This window comes from Ursus arctos, unplaced genomic scaffold, assembly GCF_023065955.2.
Source record: "Ursus arctos isolate Adak ecotype North America unplaced genomic scaffold, UrsArc2.0 scaffold_1, whole genome shotgun sequence".
Classification (NCBI taxonomy): Eukaryota; Metazoa; Chordata; class Mammalia; order Carnivora; family Ursidae; genus Ursus; species Ursus arctos.
In genome coordinates this window covers 44251427-44278971 of record NW_026622763.1, presented here as the reverse complement: position 1 = coordinate 44278971, position 27545 = coordinate 44251427, and the positions used below count along the sequence as shown (strand labels likewise).

The following is a 27545-nucleotide window of genomic DNA, read 5'->3' as shown; positions in this document are numbered from 1 at the left end:
AGAGGATAGAAAGTCAGGCTGTTGTCAGAAGGGAATCGGTTAGACTAAAGCTGGCACACTTTAAAAAGCAGAAGCTACAAGTTAGCTCAGGAATATACATCCTGAGATTCTTTTCCAGCTCCAGTCTTTATCCAGAAGCCAGTTACTGATTTTGTAGAACGCACAGGGGTCTTCAAATTCATAAGAATTTGAAAGGCATTTCTCCCCCTTTCCATTACAGTATCTTCTCTCTTTGTCATGTATATGGTAAGAGTTACCCAAAGTTCTACAAATGCTCAATTTTCAACTTCAATGTATAAGAATTACACTAACTCAATTACTCAATTGCATTTGTAATGGTACAGACTAACACAAATTACTGAGTAACCACAGACCGATTTTTGAAGAACAAATTATTCCAGACAAATTCAATTTCTTTACATGTTAAAATGACAGGCCATGTATTTTGGGGGGTGGAGGGGTGGGTAGAGGGTGAGTAGGGGTAAAACTGTAAGGTATCTTGAATCTCACATGATGTTGTCAATGAACTAGACATAACATTTTGTGGCTGTCTTAATTGTTGGGTTCATTCCCACTTACTAGGGAGTGGTTAGCACCCTTTGGTAGTTAGCCATGATTTAGTTGCTTTTACGAGAGTATCCCAAGGATATCTTCCATGGTCACCAGGGGGACTGGTGTTGCTTGTAAAGGTCTCTGTCCAAGCGTGCCCACCAGACTTTTTGGCGAAGTACTCTCTTTGGTCTTAAAACTAATTTTGTTCTTATTTCCTTGACTATTAGCAACTCAATCACAAATTTACTCAATCACAGCGATTTTAATGAAAACTCAGTTAACAAGAAAGTGTGGAAAGCTCTAATAGTCTAGAGGAGCTGAAAAAGACATGATGACTAAAAGCAATATGGTATTTTGGATGGGATAGATAGGGACGTTGGGTAAAAACTAAGGAAATTTGAATAAAATATGTACTTTAGTTGATACCAGAGTATCAGTATTGGTTCACTGGTTGTGACAAATGTACCAAACTAAACTAATGTTACGATGCTAACAATACAGGAAACTGGGTGTGAGGTATACAGGAACTCGGCACTATCTCTGCAACTTTTCTCTAAATCTAACTATTCTAAAAACGTCAGCCACTTCTCCTTCCCCTCCCGACTGCTCCACACAAGCCCATTGCCTTATTCAGTATATGCTGCATCTTATTTTGGCTTCACATATCTAGAAAAATGAGTGTAGGAAGGACCAGGAAAAGTAAAAGAAGATGAGGGAAGATAAAATGTCTAAGCGAGTTAAACTTATCTGGCTTAACAAAGAGAACAGTGTTTTGTGGTTCTGAAAATTGTTTCTAATTTTATGAAAGGCTTTCACAAATATGTCACTAAATAGAAGACAAAACAAGAGGAAACAGACTTGAAATTTAAACAGAGAGAATTTAGTTTAGAAAGAATAATTTTTCTATAAAAAGCTGATTTACTATCGAAATAGTCTGGTAAAAGTAAAGGCAAATGTGAAAAACGGTATTTTAAAAGGATTATCTCCTGCAGTCTCCCATGTAGTAGCCACTAGTCCCATGTGGCTATTCAAATCTAAGTTCTAACCAGGAAAATAAAATGAAGATTCAGTTCCTCATTTGCTCTAGTCATATTTCAAGTGTTCAAAGGATACATGTGGGTAGTGGCTGCCATATTGGACTGTACAAATATAGACCATTCCCATGAATCACAGAGAATTTTATTGGTCAGCACTAACTTCTATGCTAATTCAGGAGTCATTGGAGTTAAGTAATTTGAGGTAAAATTATTCATATTTGGCTTTGGATGTTATATATGCAGTTATGTTTACTAGTTGCATCTCTTACTTGGGAATTCACAGAAACCCAAACAAAACTTTGAACAAAACATTAAAGTTTTTTAGTTCACATCTTTTCTTTCCTATTCCATGCAGGGAATAAGCTTTCAGATAAGATATTGGCAAAGCTATACCCATCCTTCTAACTTGATGGTTCACAGTTTTCTTGAGACAGATTGTTTGGCCTACAGTAGCGCTGCGAGAGTCAACAAGGATATTAGTGCTACCGACAAAGTTTAGCATACAAGCGGGGTGGGTAATACTTTAAGAATCTGAAAGCCATCCTGCCCTCCTTCCATTAAAATATAATTTCCCTTGGCCATGTAAATGTTATGAGATACTGTCTTTATAAATATTTTATTGTACAAATATTTTGAGTGTAAATTCTTTTTTGTATTTTAACCTATGGAATTTCCATTTCTGACTATCCTCTAAACTGGAATATCTTGGATATTTCAGGCTGAGGGCTCTCGAAAGCATGACCTCAAGTTATGGTAAATATATTTCAAGCTAATATACAAGTTTGGCTATCTGTATAAATAAAATTGGATGTTCACTTTTTAAAACAAGTGTAAGCATGGAGGTGATACTTGTCTTCAAAATGTAAACTGAAATAATTATCAAATTTTCTAGTAACTGATACAGAGTAGCACTTATGACTTTACAATAATCTTGGTCACATTTTTCACTTTTACTCTAGATGTTTTGCGGGGCCTGGAGGGATGGCATGGGTTAGTATAAAGCTATCAGTCTGGGTGCACAGACTCTTGTCCATTTGTGTATTACTGGAATCCATGAGAATCTGTAATTTTATATTTTCATTTTAATGATACAGTGAACAATGCTTTATAGGAATAAACATAAAATTTTCTTTGATAGTGACCATTTCAATTGAAAAACATTTTTTTATAGAAGAAACTTAATTTTTTAAGTCAATGTCTCTCCAAGTGGCACCGGGTTTGTAACCCATGTTAGTTTCAAAATAATTTTTCCTTTGAAAATGAGTTTATATATTACTCAAGTTTAAGAAACCTTATATAATGAATTTAAAAACAAACAAAAAGACAAATTCATATGTGTTCTCTGGTATAAATTTCCCATGCTCTCTTCGGCATGGTGTATCTACAGATTCAGTTTGATTCCAATCTGGTATAAATTTCCAGTATCCATTTCTAATGCATTTGCAGATGAATGTTGAAGGCATTGTAAGTTTGTAGACCATGTCTGTTGATATTCTTTTTTTTTTTTAAAGACTTTATTTATTTATTTGACAGAGATAGAGACAGCCAGCGAGAGAGGGAACACAAGCAGGGGGAGTGGGAGAGGAAGAAGCAGGCTCATAGCGGAGGAGCCTGATGTGGGGCTCGATCCCATAACCCTGGGATCACGCCCTGAGCCAAAGGCAGATGCTTAACCGCTGTGCCACCCAGGCGCCCCATGTCTGTTGCTATTCTTTCATTTTGTACTAAACACTCCACTGCTCCAACCACCGCCCCCCCCCCACAGGTGTATGGTTCACAGGACAAAATTTTGTTGCTACTGAGGCATTTTGGCAAAAGGGCCCTCAAATGAATATTTTAAAATATTTTTTTATATATATCAGAGTTCTGAGCCTGTGAAAGTGAAGGCAGAACCCAGGTATTCTTTTGGGTCAAGACTCAAAGAAACAAACATGGAGATGATATTAGGGTAACACAAATGAAAAGAAGATAAAAAAGATGCCCATTTCTTTGAAATCTGAGATGGAAATTCAAAGTGTCATATGTTTGTCGGATTACAAAGTGCTCTGCAGAATTCAAAATCCTGGCCAGAAGTATTGCTTTGGTGATTTGTATTCCTTCTCCCTTCAAAATATAAGGGATGTAACTTTTCTTTTAAGTTAAAAAAGGGTTCTGCAAGACCATAACATTAAATGAAACTTAGAAATATCGGTTGGGGCTTACAGGGCAGAGTCCATGGGCAAGAAGGCTGGGTTCTTAGAGGAGACAGGAGACATTTTGTGAACTGCACTCAAATTTGGGAGTTACAATTGTGTGTAGTGTAGTCCCTTTATTTAGGTAGATTTTCAGCATCATTGAATAGTCTCACCTGAAACATTTTACAGTCAGCGTCAGTCATGTGTTTTCCTGCTATTAGATACTCACTCTAAAAACAATAATTTACACACAGATGAGTATTTGTATATGAATGTCTCTTGCCCATCTTGCCTCCTACCATAGATAAAAGGCAGTGGTTCCATATTGAGACCATGAGGCTGAACTGGGTGAGCAAAAAAAAAAAAAAAATTAAAAAAGTAAAACATTCAAGCATAGTTCGTGGCAAGTAGAAAAAGAGTGGTTCTAGAAGCAGGTGTGTGGCATGCAAATAGGAAAATACCTGCATCAAGGAGCTCTGAGTCTGGGTCAGTGTTTCACGAGACTTTGCCCGTATCAGAATGACCCAGAAGGCTTGTTCAAATACAGACTGCTAGGCCCCACCTAGAACTTTGGATTTAGTAGATCATGGGTAGGGCTCTCTAAGCTGCATTTCTAACAAGTTCCTCTTTGATGCTGTTGCTGCTGTTCCAGGGACTACATTTTGAAAATCACTGGTCTATTGTAAGACTTCATAGATTTATAGGTAGTTAGGCCCACAGCTCTTATGTGCATGATGTCACATCTTCCAACTGTTACTGCTCCTACTGTATGAAAATATGTGTCAGATCTTACACAACAAGAACGAACACAAACATACTCTCTCAGTTCAAACAGAGCAATTGGAAACAAGGGACACTGAAAGAGTAAAAACAAAAACGGACATTGGGGTTTCTCTAGGCCCTATTATATCTATTTCTATTAATATTACTTCAGTTCCTTTGGATCAGTAAGAAGAGACTATGGTTAACCCAAATGTAGCATGAAAAAAAAACCTCATTGCCCTGGTTTAATATAATTTTCTAAGATTTAATCTAAGAACACTCATGTACATAAGACTCTGAGGTGAACATGTGTTACAGTTTTCCTAAAGGGTCATTTTCAGAAGCTGCTCTGGATCCATCAGAAGTAGTGAATTTCAACCACCACTCAAGTGGATTTCAACCAGGACTGAAATTACTCAACTCTTCTTCCCCAAGCTAAGTCTGTACTTCTCAAAAGCCATTTAAATACTCAGGGCCTCAGCTTTTTTATCTATATTAAAAAAAAAAAAAAAAAAAAAAAAAAAGGTCCCAGTCCTTATTTTTTGTCAGGGATGTTATATACACGTGATGGTCATGCAACTCTTTGAAAGAAGGCACTGAGGAAATCCAAAGAACCGCATTACAATTTTCTTAGACTTAGTTTTCTATAGAATTCCTCGATTCTACTTCGAAGTTTGCTTATACGAAAAAAAAAATTCGATTCAATTATCTTCAACTTTTGAGTATTTTCAAAATATTTTTATCACAGTCCTGACATCGTTTCAGTTTTGTAAAATTAAACAATTGTTTACGTCACCTGAATTCTAGGTTAAATTTGCCATTTTGAGTTCAGTGCCTCTTCTGAAAGACAGGTAATACAACTGGCAGTGCAAGAGCGAACACAGCCTTGGATCAGAATTGTCTTTATTGAGATTCCTCTCCATATGAACTCCGCAGCCCAGGGATCTCAGCAATAGCATTTCTTGAATGCTAGAAGTACTGGAGAAGTCATGAAATGGGGCATTACCTCAGTAATAAATTTCTACATTAGAAAAGCTCAGCTCATCTGTGTTTTAAAAAAAAGCAAGCAACGACTGAAAAATAATACCCTCAGCGGGTACAAAACATAAGATTGAAAAGTTCCTCTTTCCCACCTGCCTGCAGGAGATACTGAATTTGAGTTAGTAAAACAAAATTCTCTGATCTTAGTAGGACACTTCCACTTACATGTACAGGACACTTGAAGGGAGGCAGGACCTGGGAGGGAGGGGAGAAAATCAGGGTTCCAGTTGCCTGCCGAAGAGCTGCGTCCATCCGTTCATTCCCTGTCATATCCCGTTCCTCCTCTATGCCAGACGGGAATGATGAGAATGCTACCATAATATATTAATCTATTAAATGCTAGCTATGTAGCAGACACTTTTTGATCATAGTACATGTATTACTTCATTTAATTATCCAACAATTTATAAGATAGATACTATTATTATTATCTCCATTTTAACAGGTGAAGAAACCGAGGCTCAGATATGAGGGAGGAACCTTTTCATGGGCATTCTCCAAGTAATTGGTAGAGCCAGGAACTTGTGCTCCAAACCAGGTCTATCTGACTCCAGACTCCAAGCTCTTAGCTTCTGGGCTGAATTGCCACTACTCTACGCTGGGCGGGGCCAGAAAAATAAAAATAAAGAACAAAACAGATACCATCCCTGCCCCAGCGAGCATCTAATTTTAACCTACCCGAGTTTTAGTTTCCTCTGTGCAGGCTAGGGTAAGTTACGGCACGGTGTGGCTTTGTTACTCGGTCTTCTATAAATCCCTGGCAATTAAATGAAGGCTTTCATGAAACCAGTGCATGTAATTGGCAGAGTAATTTCTGAACTTCTCTTCTTGGGAAATGCATAGTGATCTCAGGGAGTTCACTGAACTTGAGCTCGTGCACTGAGATCTCGGGGAAGGCACCATCTAGGATAAGATGAAGACAGAAGAATGGACTATGTTTATAATCTTGGCTTAAAAATTCTCCTTGTCCAGAGGAGAGTCAGCTGTCAGATTCAACTTACTACAGGAAACAGCAGAGATGAAGTCTGTTTCTCTAGCTCTGTCTCCTTGGGGACCCAGTGTCTCACAACAAGTACATTTCCATTTGAAGAAATCCGTAAATGAATCCCACACCCCAAGGTAGGTGTTTGTTTACGCTGCCGATCCAGCCCCATGGCTCCACGTTTGGGGCAAGTTAATTCTACCACTACCCACCTGCATTCCTTCTAACTAAGGGACATCACTTTGTTTTTAATAATCTTTCCTTGTCCTTTGCGACTTACTTCCTGTCCTCACACACATACTTATATTTATTTTCTAGCCAGAAATTCTAACCAGTTGTACATTGGTATTAAAAACAAATCAACAATATAAAATGTAACTTTGTGGTTTCCTATTATATTTTGCTATATCTCTTTCCTCCTTGGAAAGATACAGAAATGGCAGCTTACAGAAATTAAGGCAGAATAAATCTCATATCCAAGGAAATGTGCACAGTGGAAGAGGATAAACCAGATTATAAAACAAGTTATGGTATCCCCAAAATATGTGGCTGGTTGCAAAAAAGATACTGAACGGAAGAGTCTGCTCCCAAGAGACAAAATGTATAATTATTTGACTCTATGAACAATGGGAGAGTTTGAACTGAACTGTAAACATTATCATTGTGCTTTTGTTGCTGTTGTTATTGTTTTTGCTGTATTATTACGCTGTCTGGCAGAAGCATGGCAACAAAATAATAGCTACAGCACTTTGTGTTTCCATAGAGGACTTTTCCTTGAATTTCCATGAGGTCATGTAAGGAAGCTTCTTCAGTAAATCAGTCATCATCTTCAAATATTTGTGAAGCACCTAATGTGTGTAAGACACTGTCTTGAATCCCTTTAGAAGCAATTGAAGGTGACATAAAACATATACCTGAAAATATAATTAAGGTGGGGCACCGGCTGGCTCAGTAGGCCGAGTGTGTGACTCTTGATCTCGGGGTTGTAAGTTCAGCCTCGCAGGAGGTGTAGAGATTACTTACGTAAAATCTCTTTAAAAAGATAAAATAATTAAAAAAAGGAAGAAAGAAAATAGAACTAAGGCATTAAAGCTTCTCTCACAGATTCTTCAGAGGGGAGATTTTTCTATAAACACGTACACCAAGCTCATCCGTTAGTATCTTAGCTTTCTAAAGGTTATCACAGTACCATAAGATATGCAGAATTTTCATAACAAATCTTGGCGAGCAGATCAAGGATTCTCTTTAACAAAACCAATCAAGTAGAATAAAAAAAGAAAAAAACTTGCTACATCGAACCACCGAAATAACTTCAGTTATCTCATTGTCAAATAATTTTTTAATTCTACGTCATGATTGAAGAGTGAAGAAAAAAAGAAGAGAGAGAGATAGCTCTGACCTGGGAGCTAACACAATACATCTTACAGAACTTCAAAGTAAAACAATTATCTCAACAACAGGGATGATTTGGCGTCCCTTTGTTAGCCATTTATGTCACATGTGTAATACTTCGACATTAATTTAGAAACTGGCATTTCTAGAGACTTGCCATATTGCCAGGATATTTCTGTCTTGATAATATATCGATTATATTATTGTAATGAGTTGGCCAGTGACTCAGAGTTATGAAGAAACTACACTAAATTTATCTGAGAGAAGTAATGAAGAACACTTCAGAATTATTATGTGCATATCTCATATCCTTGTCATGGTAACACTCACCTATTTCGTAGCTTCAGAGCAGCTCATGCTTTCTAAGGTGAATCAGAAGCTGTAGTCCTTTGATGTTATATAGTACTTAACCACACGGACTGGTGCTTAAAATATAGTAAAAATTCTCCCGGTTCTAAAAAGATATTAAAAAACAAACAAACAAAAAAAACACAAAGCTAGAGAAGTGAACTTTTGACTCTTGGTTACTTTCCATGGCCAACTTTGGCAGTTACTTTTCAGTTGCCGATATGTTGACCGGTCACAGACAGGTGTCAATGACGAAATCTACCAGTCTGTTCTTAGATGCTGAGGTAAACCGTAGGGCAGTTTGTCAGGAGCTATGACCGTCTCGGGCTCTGAGTTCCGAATATGCATCCCTCTCCCGCTAAATGCTTCTTGAGGATGTGTTGGCATGGCCGTCAGTTCCTTTCCTGCATGTCGTATTCGTCGTTGTCTCTGGCACATAACCCGTCTGAGAGCACTCCCTGTCTCATACATGAAGCCTCCAACATGCGTGAGCACCTCAACCTCCTGACATGGTCGGCATACTTGGGAGGTTAAGTCCCTCTTGTCTGTGCTATTTTTTTTTCCACCTTCCGTTCATAAACTGTGCTCCCCACCTGTGCTACACAAGGAATATTTGCCAGTTGCTACGGTGTAGAAAGATGACGATGGCAGTTACTGGGGTCGAGGTGTCGCACCTCCAGCACAGAGGACGGGCACACCACATCTCCAGACGGTCACAGGCTGGTGCAATCTCCTGTCAAATACTGTTGGCCAGGTTGTGCCAGGTGGATCAGCATCATGTTCTATCGTGGTTCATATTCCAGTCTGATCATGACGTTACGGTTGGTTAAGTCTTATGGATGAGCTAACTGCATTCCTAAAATAAACCAATAGCTTTCTTTAAAAAAGATTTTCCAAAAATAAACAGAACTACAGAAGACCCTCTTGTCACAAAGGCGAAAAGTCTTTTCTCTTTGCCAAATTTGTTTGACTGTATTTTGCGTATATCTCAAGTGCTTGGTATGTTTTGAGGAAGGTATTAAGCTGCTTACAGTGCTCCATTCATAAAAGATGAATACACATTGCGTTATCATTGCACTATATATCTACTAGTAACTATAATTAGGTAGTTATTTTGTGCCATTAAGGTACTTGTTTTTATGGGTTTCTTTTGTTTTATTTGATTCTGAGTGTTCAAGACCATTTTAAAAAGCTGTCTTACTCGATGATTCTAACCCAGCGTTACCAGCCATGGCGTGTGCTGTGGTATTAACATTGCATCATTTTAATATTTGACATAATGCTTTGTAGCAGCTAAAATTTAAAAGAGATCACATTTATTTTAAGATAATTATAAAATTATTGTGGTGCAGCCAAGCAGATCGCTCTCGTTTTGCTCAAGCTAAGCTTTCCTGTCCATCAGAATTACCTTTCTGCATATATTTTCTATACAACAAAAGAGAACAGGTCTTGTGATAGTCATTCCTGCTTTTACTTCACTATTCCATTAATGCACAAAATGTCAGAACACCCTTTGCTCCCTGGAAAAGCATCAGTACTTCAGTAACCACTAGTAGGTTTTGAGTGAGAATTTGTTAACTTCTTAAATCACACATGTCCATGTGGTAAGGATAACCATGTGTAATCATAGATGTCCCCTGCAATTAGAAGAGAATAAAGAACAGTCCTGCCACTAGGGGAGTAGAGGCTAACACCTTGATGTACATTAGTTTTGTTTCTTTGGGAGTTTGCTCAGCAGATTCGGAATCGTGAAATCTTGGCCATCTCTTTGGAAGACAGCCACAAGAATAGCTTGAGATGTAGAATTTGTAAAAGGAAATTGTCTTATTCAGCTTTGCTGTGACTGACAGCTTCACTGGAGAATGTGCCATTTCAATTTATCTTCAATCTACAAATTTTAAAATGGATTTTCTTTCTAACCCATAAATAAGTTATAATAATTAGAGATCCATTCATACAATAGTATGTATGAAGTCAAATACCTTGCCCTTAGTTCTTGGCTTCTAGAGGCTGAAGTGTATGTTTAGTTGTTATTAGGGTATAGATTTATAAGAGAATGTACCCTAAAATGTGAGAAAAATGACAGATTTTGAGAGATTTTGACCAACTATTTTTTTTCAGTTTAGAAAATATACATAAACAAAAAAGTCTTGAAATTGATTAATACTCAACTGGATGAGTGTCTTTCCTTTTCTTTAAATATGTGATAAAATGTTCTTTTTTTTTATTTTTTATTTTTCCATTAACTACGCTACTAGGAAATTCTTCCCGAAATCGATCCTAAATCTCACCTAAGTTTAACCCATTTTAGGGGTGCCTGGGTGGCTCAGTCGGTTAAGCATCTGCCTTGGGCTCAGGTCATGATCTCAGGGTCCTCAGATCGAGCCCCATATCAGGCTCCCCGTAGCCTGCTTCTCCCTCTCCCACTCCCCTTGCTTGTGCACTCTCTCTCTCTGTGTCAAATAAATAAATAAAATCTTAAAAAAGAAAGTTTGACCCATTTTAAGCTTTGCTTTAACTGGGGATAGAGAAAAAAATGGTTTTTATTATTACCGTGTGATAACTTCTTATTTCTTATGGATTCCACGTGAATTAGGCACCATTCCCCTCTTTCTTCTCAGAGTGTTCATCTAGGGGACCAGCGTATTTAAATGTTACTAACTGAGCACTTTATCTTACTGGATCTTTCAGCAAAGTTCAACAAAGTTGACCGCTGCCTCCTCCATCCACTTTCTTCTCCTGTTGACCATGACCTCCTACTTTTCCTCCTAGCTTAGTAGTACGTCCTTCTCATTATCCTTTCCTAGTTCTTCTGTTTGAACTCTGAATGTCAGATTGTTTCCCAGGGCCTGGCCCTTCTTTTTAATCTACACACTCTTTCTGGGTGATTCCATCCAGTTCCATGATGTCTTTACCCTTTTGTAGGGGGAGCAAATGGTTCTCAACTTTTTCTCTGTGGTCGCAATACCCTAAAACACCAGAACCCTGTATCTAACTGCTTCCTGGACACCTTGACTTCAAGGCATCTATGAATCGAAGAAGCCAAAAGGGTAGCTTATAGTTCTCTCCCTCCAGACTTGCACTCCTCCCAATAATTCATGATCAGAGTATATAGATTTACTATTCACTTGCTTGCTAAAACCAGAACCCTCTGAATTAGCCTTGATCATGCTCTTCCCCTCAGTTCGAGCCGCTGCTAATCCAACAGGACAATGGCTGTTGTCTTGGCAAAATATATGAGACAGTTCTTGTCATTCAGAATTAGAAGAAGTTTCTCCTGACCATGAGAACCAATGTAGACACCCAGTTGTCTTCTATTCTATTCTACGAGTTTAATTATCTGAATAGTTCTTATCTCCATCAGAGACTTTTCTTATTTGCTATTTGTGGCATTTCTGTCTCTTTCCCTGATGTTCGTGAGCCATTTAGTGAAATGGTTGTTGAGTGAATGAATGTTTGCTTGTTTGGTCGTTCATGCATAGTCATAAACACCTATGGAGGGTCATCCGCGGTCCACGCACTGTGCTAAGGGTATAGAGATGCCTGCTTGGCCTCACTGGTTTCATGGTTTAGTGAGGGAGTGAGCTGTACAAATAAACAATTACAGTATAGCCATAAAGAACTAAACAGTGGAAGCTTGTCCAAAATACAGAAGCAGCTTAGAACAGGATATGGTTAACTCTAAGGGCAAGCGTGGAGTTGGAGGAATCCCAGTAGAGGGATGATTTGTTTGGGTTTTAAAAAATGAAATGGGGGGGGAGGCGTGGCACCTGGGTGGCTCAGTCGGTTAAGCACCCGACTCTTGGTTTCAGCTCAGATTATGATCTCAGGGTCCTGGATCGAGCCCCACCTTGGGTTCTGTGCTCAGCAAGAAGTCTGCTTGAGGTTCTCTCTCCCTCCCCCTCTGCCTGTCCTGCTTATTCTCTCTCTCTGAAATCTTAAAAAGAAAAAAAAAAAAGATGAAATGAGAGTTTTCACATAAGCAATGGGAAAAGAATAGGGATTTCCAGACTGAGGTACTAGCATATGCCAAGGCACAGTGGTACACTGAATCTGGGGAATATCTGCGAGCATTTGTTCTTGTTGAAGCATGAAGTGTGCATGGAGAATGGAGGGAATCAAGCTGGGAAGGCAGGCCATGGGCTGCAAGGGCCTGGTTTTTCCTATTAGAAAGGTTAGACTTCATCCTGTGGGTAAACTAATGAATTTTGACAGTTTTTAAGGCAGTAAGAAATATGTTTACATTTTAATTTTAGAATTTGTTTTTAAAGCTATAGTATGGCAGAGGGATTTAGAGGCAAGGAGACGAGTTAGGAGGGCATGGGTGAGGCAGCAGATGCCGGCTTGAATGAGGCAAACCTGTTGGGGAAGAAGAATACAGAAATGGAGAAAGAAGTCAAAGGTAAAGTCTGTTGTATTTGGTAGTCTGTGGAATGCAAAGTGGTGCATAGTGGAAATGAGGAGAGAGGATGACGCTGGGATTTCTTTTTTTTTTTTTCTTTTTTTTAAAGATTTTATTTATTTATATGACAGAGAGAGAGACAGCCATTGAGAGAGGGAACACAAGCAGGGGGAGTGGGAGAGGAAGAAGCAGGCTCCTAGCAGAGGAGCCCGATGTGGGGCTCGATCCCAGGACCCTGGGATCATGCCCTGAGCCAAAGGCGGATGCTTAACGACTGAGCCACCCAGGCGCCCGACGCTGGGGTTTCTATCTCTGGATGCTAGGCCTCTGGGGTGACACCACCCAAAAACAGAGGGTACAAAAGGAGAACAGGTTTATATGGGAATAGTATTCATTTGATAAATACAATATGTATATTGAGTGATTATATGTTATATAAATCTATCTAGACATATGGACATAGATATCTATTATATATCTCTCTACCTGTCTATGTATCTATAGACAGAAAGAGTAACTGTGCTTGCCCCTCCCCCCCTTTTAAAATGAGTTTAGTTTTAGACTTCTCAAGTTGGAGAATTTACAGGAAATCCACTGTAGCGTAAAAAAATATCAGCCTTTATGTTCAGATCTCAAAGTCGAGTCCTGATTTTGCCACCAGCTGAGCATGTGATTGTGTGATTTCTCTGCTTTTGTCTCCTCACTTCTGTCATTCTGATACCGGGATATTATTTCCAAGAGAAAGTTACCTTACGACTTTAAACCTTTCCTACTAGAACATATATTCCAGTTCTTCAGTCATTATCCATGCACTCAAAGAATAATAGAATACTAGGTCTTAGAAGGAGAGCATTTTAAACCAAGTACCCCCCCGCCCCCTTCCCACCCTTGAGGTCCGCTCAGAAAACAGAGGAGCACAGAATTTGGTTCGTTGTAGTGAGTGTATGTTGGGATCAGCATGGAAACCTAGAACTCCAGATTTCTAGTACGCCATCTTGACCTACTTCTCAATGTAAGGATCCACAGTATCCCCAATTCTGACTCTCCTGTGGTCCTAAAAGCCCATATAACTTTGGACATTTGGAAGATACAGCTCCTTTTTTGTTGATTCGTCCTTTTTTGGAACAGGAATATGCTGAGGATGGGAGCAGAGGGACGTGCACCGGTGTCCATCTCTGGCCCTTCAAGGGCTTCAGCGTGAGTTCGTGTAGCCCTTGGCGACACGTCTAGTAACTTGGGGTTTGCTTTCGAGAGACCCTGCCCTTTACTCCTTCCTGCGTTCATATTCTTTTTACTCGACTTTCTACTAAAACCAGACCCAGATAGAGTAATGTGTGATTGTAAAGGAAGAGGGTCAGCCTCAGTTCTGACATATATTTGCACATCCTGGGGTTTTAAACAAACAAAATGAGTGTTCATTGCTGATTCATGTTTTGCTTTTGGTCCCTAGATCCTTTTCTGCTACAGTCATGTGACATGTACCATGGTGACTTTCATCCTATAATGCATTCTGGGTGCTCCTAAATCTTAAAGCACTTTATAAAAATAAAACCATAGGTCTCATTTTTCTGATGAAGAGAGCAAGGCATAGAGAGGTTTTACAAAGTGATACAACAAATAAAGGAGGAAAAAGAATCCAGGATCATTTTTTTTTCTCTCTCCATTAAATGATACTCTCTCTTATGCTTTTCTGTTGTCAAAAGCCCTCTCTACATTCTGTATTGTTAGGTCATCATCTCCTATAGTTTGCACAATACGATGTATTATGGATTGCTCACAAAGCAGCAGATATGAATTCTTTATAATGGATTTATTCTTTTCAATTTTTTGTCATCTTTGGGCTTAATAGAAATAGTGCAGCATGTTATATTGTGTGATCTGTTCCTAAATAGATAAAAGATTTCTGTGTTTTGAAGGAAACATTTATATTGGTTAATTTGCTGCATTGCCTGCAGGAATGTTAGTCTGCAGGAGGAAAACAACTGTTTCCTGACAAGATTTTCCTTAACTCTGCTAGAAACTCTTATTTTAACAGCAAAATAAAGGGAAGTAATCCATAAACAATTAAAGAATGGTATCTTCAGGAATGTTTACCACCCGGCAGACAGAACACCTAAGACTGGGAGATACAAAGGTGTCTTTTCTTACATGAAGAGAGGCTCTTTCTTAATCCCCTGCCCAGCTCAGAAGCCACAACACCAGGGCTGGTGTGAGTGTGCAGACGTGAACCTGGACATTTTCCCCATGGATATCAGGTTCCCCGCTCCCTTCGAGAGCCACAAGTCTAACTGTAATAGAAACAGAATGTGTGCTTTCCTTTAAGAAATTAAACGCCACTGTCCACAATGTGCAAAAGACTGTGAAATTGGAAGTGTGTCCCTGGAGTGGATGAAAAAAATAAGTGGCAACTCCAAAACAGACTACTGGCAAATAATCAGTTATCTTCTGAATTACTATACAAAACTACAGTTCATGTTGCCAGGCTGTTGTGGAAAGAGTTCCACGCAGGAGGCAGTCAGCTTAGACTGGGGAGCTGTTTTCCATTGACTTCCAGGGTACCTGCGTGTAAACACCTGCCCGGCCGAGGGGCGGGCGTGACGCAACGTCAGAGCTCGCGTCACTGGTTTGCCGAACTAACTACGAAAGAGCAAACTCATCCGAAAAGAAATCTGTTGCCTGTTTCATCTTTGTGGTTACAGTGTGACTCGCACAGCTTAATTTTTAAACCTGGGGTAACAGTTAAACTTTCCTAAAGATTAAAGACTGGGTAAAGCTTTGCTGGAACAGCTCTATTTTATGAACTCGGGTGGAATCTATTTGGCCTCCAGATGGACTTAGAGCTGGCTTAAGCACAGGAAAACAGGAAAAGGAATGAGGTTTTACTACAGGCTGCTCGTATAGATAAAATGGGTAGAAACTGAGACTGTTTTGGAAGGATGCCTATAATTAATAAATGGGGGTGGGGAGCAGTGCTAATGGCTGGCTGGCTGAGGTTTTGCGTCGGTAAAATTTTAAGAGAACCATAAAATGTATATTTTAATTAAAGTTTAATAAACAATGAACATTCCGGATAACTTTCCAGAAATGTAGGCCCATGGAAGCATGTGAGAGCGTTCAGCATTCCTATAACTGAAGAGGGCAATCATAGATGAAGCGGCTTTGGAACCCAGCTGAAAGAGAGATTGTGCAGGAAGGAAATGCTGCAGCAGAAAGATCTTCAATTCTCGTCGCCCTTGTCTCCTTCTTAAAATGGGGAGAAAACTTACCATTTTCAAAATCTGGCTACCAGAGTTTAAGTTCCCTTACTACAGAGTATGGGATATCCGCTCCTTAATAAAACCCGCACCCCTCCCCCACAGTCAGTCCCGACCACCTTCTGCCTGTCCCCTACCCTACACAGATACACATGCACATGCATGTGATTGCACCCATTTACAGATGAGGACACGGATGCTAACTGTCCAACAAGGACACACGATTAATAAGTGGCAGTACTGGGGTTTATCAAGTCACGGTTAGTCATTACACATTCCATCTCTGTTACAACGCAAAAGTCACTTTGTCTACAGGCCAAAGAATAAACTGTCTTTTTTACTGACATTTGAAATCACAACAGTTCTTCAGCAGCCTGCTAATTCACTCTCCCGTGATGTACCTATTCTTCATCTATTCTCCAGCTCCTTAAAAAAACATTTTTTAAGTAGTTAATACACGCACGGCTGAAGAAGATGACCACGATGATAGCCCAAAGGAGTATACAGTGAAATAGGTCTGCGTCGTTCCCTGCTCCGTGCTATCCCACCTCCGGGGTACCTACTTCCCCACGTTTGTTGGTTTTCTTCCTAAGTTAAAGATGCCTTGTATCCACTCCTGTCCTCCACTGTTTTTCTGGTTTACGTAGACGGGAGCACGCAGTACACGGTGAATCTCGTTGCTCATTTTCACTCCAGCTATTAGCAAAATCTCCGTCAGTTCTGCCGAGTCCACCAGAGGTGAAATTATTTGCTGTGTTGCAATATGAGGGGCTGCATGAAATTAAGTCTTGACTCTTTCTCAACTTGTAAAGGAGAGAATATTCTCTCTTTGTATCTTGCAGGCATTGTTAATTGATATGTTGTCAGCACTTCCATAAATATTTCTATGCTATAGTGATTTTTCTCATTGAAATGTATGCTGTGACAATTCAGCACATTTCTCCACCTATTAGATTAGATACCATCAGTGAGAAGAGAGTGAAGCAACTCTTACTAGGTACATCCATTCTTTTACACCTAAATTATATTACACTGCATTGAATACTATTATGAAAGTTTGGAATCATATAGCCCTACAGAACCATTAGGCTACCCAGAGGCCTGGAGAGAACTGATAAATCTCTAAAGAGGGAGTTGACTCTTCTATACAATAAGATCAAAATCGTGATAAGTTGCTTTTCACTTAATCCTCCAATATTACAGAATATTACAATATACTGCCCCCTTTCTTGGTAATTTTCTTGTTCATTAGTACATCAACAATTGAATTTATGAGTTCTGAAGCTCATTGTTTATCTTGGTGTTTTGATAACATGACATTGGGTTGTCGTACTGTGCGCAGTTGTCAGGCATATTGGGTGTTTCATTGACAATCTCTGCTAATTTAGGGGATTTTTGTACCCAACAAATGGAAACAAACTAACATTCTGAGATATGCTTTTAAAAAATCAGCCTATTCTTTTTGCTTTCTCAGAAAGCAGTTGATTTCTACCCTCTCATAGACTGACCAAAATATTTCAGTCCACTTAAGATGCCATTCTGGGAATAACTCAAGACATGAGTTTTCATTAGATTAAATATAGGGTTTCATTCAACATCTGGAGAAAACCTAGGGACATTCTTATGCTCCTTGAAGGCTCTATTTGCCCAAGAGTTTCTGGATCACATCTTCCAATTCAGAAGAGTATCTAGTTTAATTTCGCACAAAAAAATGCATTGGTAATGCATTTAGAGAATGCTTTGGTTTCCCAAGGACAGAATTTCCTAGAAATTTAGGTTGGCAATTGTGGTTAATAGATTAGTTCAATTCAAATTGTTGAAAGAATGGTAGCTATGACAATAGAAGAGGGGGGTCTTTCCCAAAATATTCCTGCTTAATTTGTTCTGATTTTTATCATCTTGTATCTCAAACTGTTTCCAAAAGGCTAATTTGGGGTTTTGAACAAATCTGTTGAACTTATTTATCATTCCTTCTGTAGATTTCTTTTTTGCATAGTTACCATAGAATGTGTGGATATTTAGTAGAGAAAGAAGAGATTTATGAACTTGGTCAGGTGCAGGGGAGGATTCATTTGTGGGTAAAGGTGGTGTGGCTGCTTTGACTCCTTCCTGGCTGTGAAACTGTTTGCTGGCTGCACATTCAAGAACGCTCACAGAATAATGAAACTGAGGCATGAAAGAACTGGTGCAGTTAGGTAAGAGTCACTCCACTCTTTTTTTACTGATCACACAGAAGAACCAGTGAAAGAGAAAGAAAGGAGAGCTGTTCCCGGGGAGGGCTGCTAATGTCCTCAGTGTGCCCATGTGCCCTGGAGGCCAGACCCTTGGAATTTTCCACAGCCTAAGTCCTATCACTCAGTTCCCCTATAAAGAGGCAGACATCCCCCAAATGCCCCTGTGCAATGCCTCCAGAGTTCTACTTTGTAAGGAATAACTTAGGTACCATGAACAATGGGTTCCTAACATTACCCTAATAACATCTATTTTCCAAAGGACAAATTATCCCTCCCAAGAAAGAGAATACTAAGATTTTTTTTTTTTAAGGTTCTGATGATGGTGGTTTTTCTAGTCCCTCCCTCTTTTCTTCAGTAGCTCCTACAGTTCATTGCCTCTCAGGAGACACCTAGAATGGGCAAATAGTGTTGTTACTCCCAGGTTGTAAGTTTATATTAAACCTGGGAAAATGAGCTCTAACTGCGGTTTTCACTTCATTCTTTAGCTTCCAAATCACAAAATCATTATACATACCTACAGTTTTTAGAATGTCGAGTACATTGTGTACCGTATTTTCTATTACATATTTGTGAAATCTTTTTTTATTGAAGTGCGAAGAATTCTCCCTATTTTCCACACTATTTGGCATGATCTACTAAAAATGTATCATAGGGAATTCCACCTCTCTCTCACCCCATAGTCTGGTCAAGTGAAAGAACTCCTTGCTTACATACAGGCTCCTCTTAATTGCACTAGTCTTCTGCTTTGTCTTATGTGACTATTATAGAATTCTTGAAAATTCTTGAATTTTCAGCTTTACTCAGATAACTTTGGGAGAACCCCACCTAAACACAATCACGGGCACACACACATAGACCCATCTGTCTGACACTCTGATCCTTAACATACCCTAACATCACATAAGCATATGCCTCCCCTGACACATTCTATGCATTGCATGCTAAAATATTCCATTGGAATTTATCAAGTTTATGTTTTCAGGCTAGTCATTTATCATTACAGACCTATTGTATCATCCCTGCTAATTAAATTTGTTGCGAGTGAGGAGGCTTCCTACAACAGAGTTCTATGATAGCTTCAAATTGAGATGAATAAAAATCAGTGGGGATTAGAGAAAGGTGGTCTTGACATCAAAATAGCATTAGATTTCATATCCTCATTGGAAATGTTATTTCTTTTCTGGAACTCTCTCTTCCTTCATCATTGTGAGAAATGAGATATGCCTAGGCACTCATTTGTGTGTGTGTGTGTGTGTGTGTGTGTGTGTGTGTCTCCTGTGTGTGTGTGTGTGTGTGTGTGTGTGTGTGTCTCCTGGAGTGGGGTCTAGTAAAACCAGATTATTTGGGTGGACAGAAGAAAAGTACAGATTTCTTATTGTTTGCTTTTAGTCGACTGGACTTTTAAAGATGGCCATCTTTATGTTTTCCATTTATAGTGTAAACCTGCTTATCCATATACTTTCAGATCAATAAAAGAGTGGATATTTAAAAATATCCATGGTAGCCAACAGCTGGAATCATGCCAGGCATCTTTACATTTTAAATTCTTCCTGGGCTCTAGAGGTAGATGAGGCCAACTTTCCTTTCGACTCAGCAGGCAAGTTTTACTATGATAAGAGTATTGCTATTTTAAAAAGCAGCTCTTGACAATCTAACTCCAGAAAGCATTCCCACCCTGTGAAATAGTACAGAGGCACCTGCTTCCTTACTGATGAAACACTGGGAAACAATGGCTGTGAGAAGCAATTTTAATCATTTGGTAGCTTAGTGTCTGACTCCTCAGTAGGTTTCTAACCCAACTGCCATGCCAGATCCAGTGTCCCAGTTTTTCTGACTGGGCAGGTGGAGGCAATCTAATCATCGCAGGGTTGGCACACAACAGAAATTTGGCTTGACGGACCCCTCTAAGGGTGGGGCATGACTTGGTTGGCTACAACTGGGGGCTGGAGTTGTTCTAAGCATCTGTTCAGCCTTTCAGGTGTTATGGGATACCTTCCTGTTTTTCTCACTGCTTCATTATAACCGAAGTTTCATTTCTAATCTAGTTCTGATTTAGAGTAGCATGTCGCAGAGCTTGCCCTGAAGCTTCTGGATGTTTAGAACTCTGGGTCTCCAATAAACAGTATGAGGTGATCATTCGTCAGCCTCAAGAAAAAGTTTATCTCTGGATATCTCTAAGGGTGAGAGTCAGCAACCTGTGGGTACTATTAATTAATTAATTAATAATCTTACAGATTTATTTATTTTGTATGTGAATAATCTTGGAAAGGTATATTTTTATGTATCTGATTATTTGCAGAAGGAAAACTACTTATTCCTAATCTGAGTCATTTGCTCCGAAACAGCATTCTTAACCTTGATCTAATTTGACATTGTTGAAAGAGTTGGTATAGAAGCAATGAAAGCCTCCCCAGCTCAGGGCACTTACTCTGTAAGTACTCCAGGATATTAGTAGAACCTTTGCAGGTGTAGATCTCAGTGTGTGTGTGTGTGTGTGTGTTGTGTACTGCAACATATGTTTCATTATAGGAGACATTATAAACATTAGAGCTTACACTATGTATTTCTCTGTGAGAAACCAAGCTTATATGCGGGGAAAAGATAGCATCAGCCTCAAGAGTCTGGAATATATCAGACTTGCCAATACAACATATCACAATGAATTCATCAGTCACGAGTTATAAAAATGTGATTACCTTTTCAGTGAGGAGGATATGATTAGTGACAAAAGGTAGTGGCAGAACTTGATGGTGGAGGCTAGGAACATGGAGGGAACGTGGTATGTGTGATGTTTCCAAACTGTGTATCCTGTATTTTCAGGCTCAACTGACAACATAGCACGAGCTGTAAAGCTATTGCCATCTATTTTTGTTACACCTCATACTACATTATCTAATGATTAATTGTGATTTGGTTTCCAGCATTGGACTGTGAGGTCCTAGATATTTTATTTATATATCTCTGGAATCTGGCAACGATTGGCACTTCATACACATGAGGTTTGCTAAGTAAATGTGTAGGAGCCATTTGGGCCACCGACTGTATCCAGGTGATGATTTGCCAAGTGTTGGCTACTTCAGCTCGAAAAGGGTCATGGCCTGAGATACCATATTTTCTAGTTGAAAACCAGTTCTTAGAGAAGAACAAAAGTCTCTTGAATATGCATTGTGTGTGTGTGTGTATGTGTGCAAATACATACATATATTTTTAACAAAATACGTTTTAGAATGAAGTCTCAAGATAACAGAGCTGGTAAAGCTCACATTAGAAACCCCTGGTCCAACTTCTAATCTCAGGCTTCAGGGTCCTCCAAAATTTATCAGTCTCTGGATTGGATTCTTCTGTTTTTGGAAATTGATAAAATACCCCCACTTCTCTCTTTTCTTTACATTTGTTAGGTAAAATGATTAAGTGTGAGGGCTTATGAAAAATAACGAGGCATAGAGACTCACACATATGGAGGTCCATTCCCTTGTTATGAAGCAATCCTAATCCATTCATGGTGATGCGCTTGGTGCTTAGAAGTTACATATAGCATTGAGTTACACCCCAGTTCATAGTAGGAAGATTGAAAGTGGGTCAAAGTCCCAACTGCCCTAAACAAATAGTTACATGCTCTTGAGGATGAATGGGATCCTGATTGTCACCATCTTTGTCAATAATGTATCTTTTCTTAACGCGATTGGTGCTAAGTACGTGCCAAATTTTAAAGCCAAATAGCATAAGGCCTTTGGCTATAAACAATTACAATTTTACAGGCACTTTGGATCATCCCGATCTACTCTCCATTCAAACACAAATGATTATACAATATATTAGACATTGTGCAACATCCGGTCCAGGATTCAGTAATGTGATCTCTATGATAGTTCTAGAAATGGAATGAAATCAGTGATAGGAGGTGGGAATAAGAACAACAATTAATGGAATTAAATGGGAAAGCTCCTTTTTCCAATCCTCAAGATTAGTCACAGGTCAAGACTCTTACCTACTCAACATGAGACCTGTGGACGCTGTAGCTCTCAGATTCTTTTTATATTCATATTAGCTCTTGGCTCCAGGTTACTGAGACATCTGTGCAAACTTAAGTCCACACCATAGATTGTTTAGGTAACATCGGACATAGACCTTCAAAACATCCTGGTGCCTTTCTGTGATTTTCAGAACAAAGGAAAAAGAAAAAAAAAAGTGTCCATAAAATGTTCCTAAAATAGTAAGAAAAAAAAAGGAAAAAAGAAAAACCTTCTGAAAAGTGCATTTCTTTTGCATAAAATCCATTTTTCATTTTGCACTGACTTCCATCTTATGGACAGAGATTCATGGGTAAGGGGAAGGTGTTGCTCTGAATGAGCTAAGGTTACATAAATATTTTAAAATTGCAAACTTAAAATAGATAACTTTCTTATATAAAACATTAGCAATGATATTTTAAAATATTAATACTAATGTTTTAAGGTAATCAATAAATCACAAAATATGCTGAAAACATAATTCGGTCCTGGAAAAATTGATAATGTTATTGCCACACAATTTTATCCATACTAGAAACAGTAATATATGAAGCTTTAAATAAAGCTTTGATTTTTTTTCAGTTTTCCCTTATTGATAAAGTCATTTTGTTGTCTTATAGCAACCTTATAATGTATTTCAGTAAGAGGAAATAGTGCATAAAGCTCCAAAACTGAACTGAGTATGTTACAAGGCTAGGGACTGTGTCTATTTTTATTTGCCACTGCATCTTCGGTGCCTAGCACAGGGCCTGGAATGTGATAGAAATAGTTAATATTTATGTATTATGTACGAGTCGTTGTTCTCAGCACATTACATGGATTAGCTCATTTGATCTTCACATCAGTCCTATGAGTTGGTGCCATTTTACAGATGAGAAAACTGAGGCCCAGGTCGGTGACTTAAATTGCCAGAGGTCATATGATTAGTACATAGTTGGATTAAAATCCAAACTTGGACATCTGGCTCCAGACTTTGCCTCTTAATTACTATGCTGCTAGACTGTCTGCATTAGAGAAACTTTAAATGCTAAATGAATAAAAGAATGGGAGTGAGTAAACATGAAAATCTATCTTTTTCTATCAGCAGTCACCACCTCAATGTTTTTTAAAAAAAGCATGATGGCACAGGACATACATATTTATTAAAGCAAAGTGGGTATGGGTATGTTTGAGAGGGCATGTCGAAGACAGGCAGTGTGAATGAATTTAGGTCTTTACGAATTCTTCGAGGTCATTTATTTATGTAATTATCTAATATTTATTAAGGTTATGATGAGCGAGGTAATGTTTTTGAAGTACTCCCTTCAAAGTAATACATATGAATTATATGTGAGAGACCAATAAAATGAGTGGGCCTTAGTGAGAAGGAAAAAGAATTGATCAAAATATTTGTCTCAGGCAAAATCAATTAGTAGTCTTTGTGCTATAGTAATTGGCCAATTCCTACATGTGCTATTTTGCTAATGTCACTCATTTCCTGCAACTTCTAGTTTTCTTAACCTATAAAATAGGAATGATAATTAGAATTGAGTTTGAGGACCACTGAAAATTACTCAGCAAATACAGACATTTTTGAGAAATTATGGATTAGAGTGTTATGGAAGTTCAAAGGGTGTTGGTGAGACCCACGACATGGGAGTGGGAATAATTCATACTTTTTTCCTTAAGCAAGCAAAAGTCCCTGAACTTTTTTAGCAGGCCATAAGCTAGTTAGGTTCAAAAGGAATTTTAACTGTGTAAACACTGAAATTGAGAAACTATGTTATTGTCTACAATTCGGAGAATATATTTGCCCATAGTAATTTCATAGTCAGTTTATCAATTTATCTAAATTTTTGGTAAAATATATTAGCAGTGTAGAAAATCCTATCCCTAATTGCTAATCTTGCAGATTTATTCTTAACACTTTTATTTGGTGAAAGTGTGTGTGAGTGTGCGCGTGTGTGTGTGAGTTAATGGATCTTTTCCTGTCACTTTCCTCTCCTTTGTAGAATTCTCTTCTCTGAATCGCCTGACACTAAGTGATATAAATTTTTAAGTATAGGCAGAAAAGCTGTTATTTTTTATTTAGCTTTTACTGTGTAATGGAATTTGTGACAAGATTATTTGCCACAATGTTATTTTGTGTCTTGATTAGTGTTCTTTGTAAAGGACCCCGAGATATGTGTACAAAAGGCACTGTATGAGCTGTGAATGGAGGGGCAAATGACCTTCATTCAAATATAGCCAAGCAGTCATTACCAAAGTTTTCAGCAATTTGAACTAACTAGAGGCATGACAACAGTAATTGTGGATGTCCTGAAAAGATAGCTGTATACATTTTGATCAGTGAGTACCCTGAGTTCACTTTGAAAGAAGCAATTATTACCAGGTATAAGTTTTGCTTGAAGTCCTTTACAATTGGCATTTTAGAAACTTCTTGGGTAGCCCACGCCAACTGAATATCTTCACGCTAACAACAACTTGGCCCGGTGTTGTACAGCAGAAATATGTTTGCCGACACTGTAAGGACTTGCTATCTGAAGTCTTTTATCTCCCAAATAGACGAAACTGAGCTCGAAGGCAATGCCAGTATTACAGGTATTTGAGTTAGACAGTGGCCAGCAGCAGAGGATCAGCGATGTAAACTTTCTCGCGGAAAGGTTAGCTCTCATTTTTAAAAGCATTACATTTTTTATTGCATATAGAAAAAAAAAATTGGCTGAATATTGAAGGTCCCCGAGCTGGGCAACCCCATGGCTCCATCTCCCACCCTCCATGTTGCATGGTGCATCTCCCAAAGTACTGATTTTCTCAACTTCCAAGGGTAACATTTTTTGTTTTCACCAAGTCAGACTCAGAACCCAAACTATAAAATGGATAAAAGCAACGAAAGGATAGTTTTCAGTCTTTAGCACTCGTCAGAAAATACTTAATTGCAGTATCTGTAAAACATCTCTTGCTGGATTGGTGCAGACCCCTTGTTCCCACTGAGCCCAGTTTGAAAACCACCAGGCTGTCGACCGGGCGGAGAGCTCTTTCGAACAGAAGCTGTGCCTTTAGTTCCTGTCACAATGTTGCAAGGAAGTCAGTACCTAACTAAAGACTTCATCTAGGATTTACTTATCCAGCCATCCCAGACACTGAGCTTTATGTGAGGGGACACACGCACTTCGTTCCTCGGAAAGTCCTGCAAACTCTCACTTTGAAGCCGTGTTCTTTCTTCACAAAGCTCATGTAACTTGGCTGTCAAGTTTTCCATGCCTCCTACAGACAAGAGACAGGCTCACAACAAGAAAGAAGCAAAATATATAAAAATCCGAAAGAAGAGCATGTACGTAACTGATACACATACATCATTTGGGGATCATTTTAATATAGAATCGAGTAAATCAATGTGTCCCTGAGTGCCTGTTATATCACAATACATTGCAGCTGCAACGTAGGTATCAGTAATTATGCCGACCTGTTGCTTACGTAGGTTAAATAATGGTGCATCTTGCCATTTTTAAAAGTGCAGCTATGCTTAAGAAGGGTTTCCGTCACCACTAATGAAATGCCATGCCTCTCTCTGTGTGTCAGTCTTCCTCCCTTCTTCCCTCTCTTCCCTTTTCTCAACCTGCCCGGTATAATAGAATGAGTCGATCATCGGGGCTGTGAAATGAAATCTGTGTTCAATTTCTGGCACTTTCACTTTCTAGCTAGGCGACCTTGGGCAATAATGTTACTCAGTAATGTTATACTCTGTCAGTGTAGTGATGAGGTTTAATGAGATAAGTGGTGGGCAATTTAGTTAGTACTTAAGTGTTTTTCTTTCATGCTCAACAGGGATAAACTTCAGTTACTTATACTTTCTCATCTTCTAAATTTCCTCTTATAAACTCAGTATTTATGCCATGTTACCTTAGTTTGGGTTACTGCTGCTTCACAGATCACCTCAAAACTTGGCTTAAAACAATAACAATGTATTATTTCTCCTGATTATGGGAGCTGACTGGCACAGATAAGCAGTTCTTCGAGGTGATATTGGCTGAGGCTGCCGTCATGATGACATGTGCTGGAATGTTCGGTATGGTCCCTCAAATGTCTGGTACTTGGCGGGACTGTGGGAAACTCAAGCTCAGCTGAGACACTGAGCAGCCTCATCCCCTCACCGTGGGCTCTCCATGTGGCCTCTTCACGAGGGTAGCTCCGTCTTACATGAAAGATCGGGCCCCTCAAAGTGTAAAAGCTTACATCTAGAACTGGCCCGGTGCTGCTGCTGTGGTATTCTGTTGTGGAAAGGGAGCCAGGGTCCGTCTGACAGCTCACTGTTGGAGGTGACTGAAGAAAGGCTGGAAAGTGGAGTTGATTGAAGGCCATTTTGGAAACCAGCTACCACAGTATTCTTTTTCTAATTCTTTGTCCCTGGCTTATCCCCAGGACCCTGATAGTGTTGGACCTTACTTAGCATTACAGATGAGTCCTTTTTACAATTCTGCTTAATTTGGAAGTGAACGATGCTGGCAACTTTACAGGTATCAACCTATGAGATGATTGCCTTTGGTCTAGCTTCAAGAAAGTTTGTTCCAGGGGTGCCTGCGTGGCTCAGTCGCTTAAGCGTCTGACTTTTGATTTTGGCTCAGGTCATGATCTCAGGGCTGTGAGATCGAGCCTGTGTTGGGCTCTGGGCTCAGCAGGGAGTCTGCTTGAGATTTTCTTTCCCTCTCCCCAACCCCTCCTCCTGTGTGTGCTCTCTCTCTCAAATAAATAAATCTAAAAAAAAAAAAAAAAGTTTGTTCCAATGTTGATGAGTATCACAGCCCATGAATGAAATAAATATAGTATATTTTTATATAGGATTTGCTTTATAAAAAAGAAAAAGCCTACCAATTTGGTGTCACTACCAAACCATCCCAATCATAATGAAGTTATGAATTGGGCCATGGTCCTTTTAAAACGAAATTCACTTTCTCACATCCTTTTCATAGAGGTCCACATTAAAAATGGCTAGAACAAAAAGAATGGGGAAATATTTTGCTGTTAAACTCAAAATAAAAACTTAGAGTATGAGAGCACTGTAGATTACCACCGGTTTTCTGAAATGAGTTATTTTGTCCAGATTATTCTGATATTTCAGTTTTGATGTATTAAAAAAAAAAAGGTCATTAGTCCTTCCACAAACTTACAATGTTTCTGAGTTAGAGGCCTCTGAGAATCAGATGGACCCAATGTCTAGAAAATGTCCATATGCTCTAAATTTTGCATAGAGTATCAAGTGTTTGCAGCTACAGTCAAATGTATCCACGAATCCCAGGTTAAGAACCCCAGTTGTAAAGGTCATTAAATCCCTAATGAGAGCAGAAAGATAAGTTTCTCTTGATATGTTATTTCCGAAG

General features: G+C 39.0%; 1 protein-coding gene and 1 long non-coding RNA gene across 4 annotated transcripts in view; one reads left to right on the top strand and one right to left on the bottom strand.

Annotated features, from left to right (window-relative positions):
• FIGN (fidgetin, microtubule severing factor) overlaps positions 1–27545 on the top strand; it is a 122046-nt gene that overhangs the window by 56502 nt on the left and 37999 nt on the right. The gene's annotated exons all lie outside the window — the stretch shown is intronic.
• LOC130544751 (uncharacterized) lies at positions 4079–12240 on the bottom strand. Its single transcript, XR_008961295.1, has 2 exons — positions 8271–12240; positions 4079–7578 (listed from the first exon to the last, which is right to left on the bottom strand). It is a non-coding gene; the product is annotated as an uncharacterized LOC130544751 (long non-coding RNA).